Here is an 8,520-nt window from a genome sequence, read left to right as displayed (position 1 = left end):
CACTGCGTGCTTGCAGCCAGTGGATTTCTCTCTAGTGTACTGGCACTTTCTCAAAATTCAATAATAATTAAAAACAATTAAAAATGGGCAAAAAAAACCCCACCCAATTATTAAGGCCTACTAGATAGCTGTCCCTATGACAATACCAAACACTAATCAAAACTGTGTTATTGACAGAGGGACAGCCAAACAGATCAATGCAACAGAAGGAGAACCTAGAAATAGAGCCATACAAATATGCCCAACTGATATTTTTAAACAGACTTCATTTTTTAGAACAGTTTTTTATTTACAGAAAAATTAAGCAAATAGTACAAAGAATTCTCATATACCTTGCACCCAGTTTCCTTCATTATTAACATCTTGAATAACATTTCTTTAAATATATTTCAATAAGTGGTGCTACAACAATGAGACATCCATAAGCAAAAAATAAAACAGCAACAACAAAAACACAAATGAACCTTAGCCCAAAACTCATATCCTATTTAAAAAAAAATAACTAAAAAATGAATCATGGATGTGATATAAAATATAAAGCTATAGAACTTAGGAAAAACAACATAGTACAAAATCTTCAGGATCTAGAACTAGGCAAATAGTTCTTAGATTTAACACCAAAAGCATAATCCATAAAAGGAAAAATTTATAAATTGGACCTCATCAAATTTAGAAAATTTTACTCTGAAAAAAAACAAAAACAAAAACCCTCTATTAAGAGAATAAAAAGACAAGCTACTACAGACTGGGAGAAAATGTTTGCAAACCACATACCCAACAAAGGACTAGTATCTAGAATGTATAAAGAAATCGCAAACTCAACAGTGAAAAATAATCTAATTAAAAATGGGCAAAAAGCATGAACAGACATTTCACCAAAAAGGATAAACAGATGGCAAATAAGCACATGAAAAGATATTCAATGTCATTATCCATTAGGGAAATAAAATTTTAAGCACAGTGACCTATCACTACACAAAAAAATGAAAACATGTTCACTCAAAAACCTGTACATGAAGTTCCTAATAGTTTTTTTCATGATTGCTCTGAACTGTAAACAATCCAATGTTCTGCAACAGGTAAATAGTCAAATAAATTGTGGTACATTCATACCATGGGATATTATTCAGCAATAAAAAGGAACAAACTAATGATACATGCAACAACTTGGATGAATCTCCAGAGAATTATACAGAGATCTTAGGTTCCCAGGAGCTGGGACTGGGAGAGAAGGAGAAGGGATTGTCTACAGAGGAGAAACTCAAGGAAATTTTGATTATGATTGCACAGCTCTATGAATATATAAAAACCATTGAATTTTGCATTTTTTAAAATATATTTTATTGATTTTTTACAGAGAGGAAGAGAGGAAGGGAGAGGGATAGAGAGTTAGAAACATCGATCCATGAGAGAGAAACATCGATCAGCTGCCTCTTGCACGCCCCACACTGGGGATGTGCCCGCAACCAAGGCACACGCCCTCGACCGGAATCGAAACCGGGACCCCTGGGTCCGCAGGCCGACGCTCTATCCACTGAGCCAAACCGGCGAATTTTGCATTTTAAATAGGAGAATTATATAGTATGTGAATTATGTCTTAATTAAGCTGTTTCGGAAGGATGGAAGAAAGAAAGGTCACATTATTTATCAAAATCTTTTTGTCCCCATCTTTCCTTTGGAGAGTTCATTTATACAGATATAGGGTGTTGCAAAAAAAATGTATGTACACACTTTGAGTAACTATAAAGGCAGTGATTATTAAAATACATTTCAAATTCAAAATTGTGCTATCAGCTGTTAAAGTGTGTATACATTTTTTGGGGGACACCCTGTATTAGGACATTTCAATTGTCCCACAGGTCATCTATGCTCTTCTCATTTTTTAAATCTTTTTTTTCCTATGTATTCTTTATTTCAGTTACTTTCTATTGGTGTGAGTTTAAGTTTACTAATCTTTTCTTTGGCAATGTCAAATTGGCCATTAATACTACCAACATTGTATTTGAACATTGTAATCTTCATCTCCAGAAATGCAATTTGTGTCTTTTTTATATCACCCAGGTCTCTGCTTAACTTTGTGAACGGTTAGGATAGAGTTACAGTAACTGTTTTAATGTCCCTGTCTGCTAATTCTACCTTGTGTGACAGTTTTGTTTTAGATTGATTGACTTTTCTTTTTACTATGGATTGTATTGTCCCTAAAGCTGATAGTTTCTAGCTCTAATGGCACTTTATAAGGAATATAAAGGTAGAAGAATATGTTAAACAACATCTCAGGGATGCAATCAGCAAAATGCAGAATGTGAAAAACTTTACAGGACAAGCAATCAATTTCTTCAACTTATAAAGTACAAGGAAAGAAAAAGGTTTAACAGAGTTTAACCAAATGCAATGTGAGAACCTTGTTTGGGTCCTTATTTGAAAATAAACTATTTAAAACATTTATGAAAAAATTGGGAAAATTTGAATACTAACTAGATATTTTAAAATTGTTAATTTTTAAAGCTATTTTAATGATTTTGTGGGTGTTTTTAAAAGTAGACCATATTGTTTAGAGATACATATTTATGGGTGAAATAATATGCTGCTTGTAGTTTGCTTCAAAATAATCCAGAAGGTGAGGTACAGATGGAACAAATTGGCCATAAGGTGATAATTGTTGAAATTGAATAATGAGCACATAGTAATTTATTATATTATTATCTCTACTTTTGTAATACTTTACATTTTTCCATAATTTAAAAAAATCCGATTTTTTCTTTTCTGAGACTTGCCCTACTTTCTCCCTACACCTAATCATGCTCATTCTCCTACCGTTCAAATAAATTGAAATTTCATTTATTGACAATTTTTCTCCCTAATTTGGCCTAGAGCAAAGATTGTGTCTTACTCATTTTCTACTCTTTGTATTTCTACCCACCAACAACCAGAGAGCCAAAGCTCAATACATGATGGCAAATTGGTAGCTCTCTAGCTACAATTCACCAATGTGCTCCTGATAAAGAGGCTGATTCCATCGCATTGAATCAAATTTCCAGTTAGGTCTTGTGTCCTTTATAGAAATGTATTCCAAAGGAGCCTAAGAAGTCCTAATGTAAAAACTCAGGCAATAAAACTGTCCAGACAAACCAGGAACCCAGCAAGGATTGGCCGGGTCAGCAGTACTGAATTGCTTTATAGTTAACTATGTATTCCTCAAGTAAGCATTGCCCTGTGACCTTTGTAAAGTCCTTCTGTCCTTCCCCGCCTTTCTCATGAGATAGCTCTAAGTCTTGTGAACCCCGAGAAGAAATATATCTGCCAAAGAGTATTCTTCCTGGTTAATTGGGCCTCAAGTCATAACCAGAGTCTGGCAGCCATTGTTGGCAGAGGCCTCTCAGGTACACTGTTTATCAGGGAAAAGTCACAGACTGAGCTGTCAAGCCTCCTGCATTGAGTTGCTGCTAAGCAGATCTCTATAAAAGAGTTCTTAAAATCGTCTCTCAATCAATGGGCTGAAACCTGCCCCAGTCAATCAGAGCTTGGAAACTATATCCCCATTTGCATCTTTACTGACTAATCGCAGCAGCTCCATAGCTATTTGGACCAATCAAACTGCAAAAATTTGGATTCTTCATTTGCATAAAAATGGACCAATCAGGGACTCGGGTGGGTACTTTGTCTATAAAAGTTGGGCTCTTCTTTGTCTCAGGGTTTCCACCAGAGGCTGCTCTCTCCGATTTGCAGGCATTTTACTTGAATAAAAGTTCTTCTTTTACTGCATCCTAGATTGGGGGACTCTTGTTGGCATTAGATTGGTGGCAACAAACTTTTGTTGGCAGTCTCAAAGAAGATACCATAATGCATTTGAAAGGCTTTTTAAAAACTGGAAAGCAGTGTAAAGTTTAAGGTATAATTGCCTCTTTCCAAAGCATCAAGTCATCTCACAGAACTTATCATTTTAGCTTTCAGAAGAATTGGCCTTGGATGAAATTGTTCAGCAGGCAAAAACCTGTTTTGTAGTTATAGATACATATATATCTTCTTCCCGTTCACTATAAATACACACACAGCACCTACTTGGTGCTAGGTGCTAGTGACACAGTGAGGATAGCCCAGGTGCCCAGAACCAATCTTCACAGGCCATCTACTCCTTGGCTATTCTCCCATCCCCCACCACTAGGTGCTCCTTACTCATGCTGTTCAGTCTCATGATTGATTAACTTAAGTTGTTTACTTGCATATTTATTTACTAGAGGTCCGGTGCATGAAATTCATGCACTGGTGGAGGGGAGGGTCCCTCAGCCCCATCTGTGCAGTCCGGGAGCCTTGGGGGGGGGGAATGTCTGACAGCCTGGCCGGCAGCCCCCCCCCCCATCCCCCTCTGCTGCCTCCATCATCCTTGCTTCCTCTGTCCGCTGGCATGCGCCTTGACTGGCCTGGCTCTGCCTGCTTGCTGTCCCCACCCTCCGGGACCTGTCATTTGGTCGGTCGATTTGCATATTACCATTTTATTAATAGGATTATACAAATTACTTATCTTTTTAATTGAGAATTTTACAAATACACTCTTAATTGGAGGTTCCTAATTCTGGGGAAATTTCCATTTTACCAATGTGTTCTTGAAGAGCACATAATTGTGGATAGGTGGTCTTTGAGTTCCTGTGACCATTAGGAGGAGGACAATTTTAGGAGACCCAGGCTGTGTCTTCCTGGCTTTTGAGGAGGGTTTTTTTGATGTGTGTGTTTTGTTTGTTTGTTTGTTTGTTGTTGTTTTTTGTTTTTTTCAATCAAACCATTTTACTCGGTGTTAATTGGGAAGGGGGTATGTCTCAATAATTCATTAAGTTGTGCATTGGTTTTATATGGCTTTCTGTATTTGTGTTATATCAAACAATATAACAGTTAAAAATAAGTATCTCTTTCAACTGGTTCAATACTTCACAAAGAAAGTGGCGCAAGTGCGGGCCGCTGTGAGGGTCAGAGTGACCCCCAGTATCCAGTCAGCGGCAAGGGCTACCCTTCCCGTTGTCTCCGGCCTCAAAGGAACCATCTAGTCTGCTGGAGGAGGGCAAAACAATCAATGACGAAAACAATAAAGATAATGATAATAACAATTAGAATAATAGCAAATACGAGAGACTCGCATCTCCAAATAATAGCAAATACTATTAATAGCGTCCCCGCGGAGCCACTAAACAGGGGACTGCAACCGCAGCGGCTGCTGCGGCCCTCGCAGCGCCCCTCGCGGCCCCCTTCCTGGCTGGGGTCTGCTGGGTGGGGCGGGGCCAGGCGGGTGGGGCGGGGCGGGGAGCTGAGCCCGCGGCCGAGGGTGGGGACAAGGGGGACGAAGGGGCCGGCGGGCAGGCGGGCGGCTGGGCGGGGCGCGCTCGGGCCTCAGTTCCTCACGCGCCGCGCTCGCAGCTCCACATCCCGCGCCGCCGGGAGCCTTGGCGGCAAGCGCCGTCCGCGAGCTGAGGCTGCAGCCACAGGAGGAGCCGCGGGCACTAAGGTAGGCGCAGGGACGCCCGCCGCGCGGCCTGGAGCCCTAGCGCCCCCGGCCTTGCCGGAGGGTAGTGGCGAGGCCGGGGGGGTGGGGGGGGGCGGTACGCAGAGGCCCGGGCGGGCGGGGCCGGAGCTAGGGGCGGGGACCGGCCTGGCCGGAGGGGTTGGTGCGGTCTCGCTGCCCTGGCTCGGCTGGCGGAGCTGTGGAAGTCGGGGTTCGAGGTGGTGCGGGCGCCTCTGCACGCCCAGCTCGGTCCCGGGCCGTGGCAGCCTGGGAGGTGTGGAAACCGCATACCCCGGGGGCGTCCACCGAGGAGGGAAGGCGGAGGACGGCCTGTTCCCTCCCACTTGCCGGGCTCCTAGGCCAATTCGCCCGCGCAGCCCTCGGGAACTTGTTAACCGGAAAGCTTGGCAAAGAAACAAATGCCAACGATTTGGAAGAACTGAGAGTCACGTCGTTAGGCGCCGAGGCTTTATTTTCCTTCCCCGCCCCCTGCCCAACCTCGGCCCGACTTGGCCAAAGAAGGATGTGTCACCAGCTCGGGGCCTTGGGCGGGATTCCCAGCCCGGCTGGGAGCGGGAGTACCTGAAACAAAGGTAAACGGAGGCCGGCCAGACCCCAGCCCAGCCCTGCTGCCGCCCTCGGGCCGCCCCTGTGGGTCTCACTCCCTCGCCCACGCGGCCGCCGCCTCCGAGGGGCTTTCTCCTGGGGGACCTCTGGATGGAAACCAGCTGGCCGGGCTTGTAGTTGATGTTGCATCTGAACTCTGTTATGCTCACATTATTCTCAATCCTCTGACTCTGGAAAAGCTTAAGGAAATGTTACCCAGTTTTAGTGGTCAGCAAATGTAAGGGAGTATAAATTGCTCTTTGTAAATTATAAGGTATTTTCTTATTAGGAAATGGCCTGAAAGCACGAAATAAAAATTCTTAACACGTAAGCAAGATTTCAAAACACGTGATTTGTGGTGCCGTCCAAAACGGAGGAAGTCGTTCCTCCCCAAATCATTTATGTACAAACCAGCCCCCAAACCTTTGGTGTCTTTGTTCTTCATTAGTTTCATTCCTCAGTTTCTTGTAAACAGAGCACCCGTGTTGAGACCCCAAGAATTGCCATACTAGGTCAGAGCATGTGCATCCAGCACAGTAAGCAGCAGGTTTGTGTTGTAGTAAAACTCTTTTATTTCTTGATGATGCCATTAAAATAATCTCTTTTTCTTTCCTTTCAGTAGTATCCATGACTGTTTGTGAAAGCCTTTTAAAAACCTGTAGACCATTCCCAATTTATATATACAGTCCATTCACATTTATTGTATTCATATGACTTTTCTATCCTCTCTGGCAGAGAACTAACTTATAACATGAGATACTTGTGGGGAAAACTTGGATCTTTTTAATAAATCTGGGAGTTCAGAAATTGAGGACAGGTGAAACAAAAGTTCCGTCTATTAAAAACAGAAAATTTTACCAGGACTAACCTGGTTGTTGGGTTCAAAAATAGCTTTATCCATTAACAACCTGAGTATTCATAAGTATTTGCATATTTTAAAAATGCAGCTTAACATTCTGGAGTGTGCAGGGGGCTATCAGACTTTATCCTGGGATGAATTAATATGGCCTTAATGTTTAGCTGAAACCAGCTGCCCTAGGAGAATGAAACTTTTGTTTCAACAAGGGAATAAAGTTGATGAGTAATTTGGGAGTGTGGGGTACTAAAGAGGCACCTGTTCAAGCCATGCTCTGCTTTTAAACTCTTCAGAGGCTCCTCATTATCTCTGGCAAACAATCTCCAGAGACATGGCCCCCACCACCTTTCAATATGCAGCTAATATTATGTATATTTTCCCTCTGAAATTTCTTGACATATGTCCTCCTCCCCCCTCCTAAAAATAAACTCCACCACCTAGAGTAGAATTGATAACCCTTTTGGGCATTATCATTCTCTCTCTAAATGAAAGGTTTTTTCCTCTGGTACTATTGACATTTGGACCAGATAGTTCTTTGTTGTGGGGGGTTATCCTGTGCATTATAGGATGTTGAGAAGCATTCCTGACCTCTACTTAATGGAAACCAGTATTGCCTCCCACCCCCCTAGTTGTGACAGATTTTTATGCCTCCAAACATTGCCAGGAGTCTCCTGGGAAAGCCCATATTATGTCCACCAGAGAACCACTGTTCTAAACAGACTGCAACCTTAACACCAGTGACACTACATTGTCCTCATGTGCTTATGTGTTGATTTTATCTACTATGCTAAGCTTGAGGGCAGGAGCAGTCTTACTCATGCATCTAACAAATGCCTGAGGAAGGGCCTATTTTGCCAGCCAGACACTATTTAGGTCTGGGAATCCCGTGGTAAAAACAACTGATGTGGTCTTTGCACTCCTGGACATTAAAGTCTAAAGAGTGACAGATGCATGTATGTCTAATGATACAATTGCCTCATTACAATTGTGATAAATTCTGGGAGAAGTACAGGATGCACTGAGTACATAAAACAGGGGTCATGACCTAGTTTAGAAATTTAAGAAATTTTTTTTTGGAAACGAGCTTTAAGATGTGTTGTACTCTGAAGGATAAATAGAAGTTAAAAGGTGAAGCTTAGGGAGACCACATTCCCAAGAATCAACAGGACCTTTCTGGGAATTCCAAGGCCAGTGTGGCTGGAGCATAGAGAGTGATAGAAGGAGCAGGATGATATAAAATGAAGCTGGGGAAAGTAAGTGAAGGCTACCTCAAGCACAGTTCTCAGTTCAGTCTGCTCATTAGAACCACAAGAAGAACTTAATACTAGCGCTGGGCCAATTCTCCAATCAGAATGTCTGCCGTGGGACTGCTCCTTCCTTAATTGCCATTTTCTCCACACCTTCCAAAGTGATAACCACTGCTACTAGTTTCCAATAACTTACAATAACAAACAGCTGGGACTCAGGTGGTAGCAGAGGAGAGGGAAAGAAGATGGACAGAGGATATATATTTAGGAGGCATATATCTAAACAAATGGCATTCAAGCAAATGCATATTCTTCTTTCCTCT

General features: G+C 42.3%; 1 protein-coding gene across 1 annotated transcript in view; it reads left to right on the top strand.

Moving 5' to 3' along the window:
- Positions 1-5,303: 5,303 nt before the first annotated feature.
- Positions 5,304-8,520, top strand: part of PPP2R3A (protein phosphatase 2 regulatory subunit B''alpha) — a gene marked incomplete at its 5' end in the record, with an annotated part of 149,236 nt that continues 146,019 nt past the window's right edge. Inside the window, one exon of the mRNA XM_080674898.1 lies at positions 5,304-5,491. The remainder of the gene's footprint in view (positions 5,492-8,520) is intronic.

The sequence above is a fragment of the Plecotus auritus genome, assembly GCF_963455305.1.
Source record: "Plecotus auritus genome assembly, chromosome: 6".
Taxonomy (NCBI): Eukaryota; Metazoa; Chordata; class Mammalia; order Chiroptera; family Vespertilionidae; genus Plecotus; species Plecotus auritus.
The sequence above is the reverse complement of the archived record's forward strand: the minus strand, read 5'-3'. Positions and strand labels throughout refer to the sequence as shown.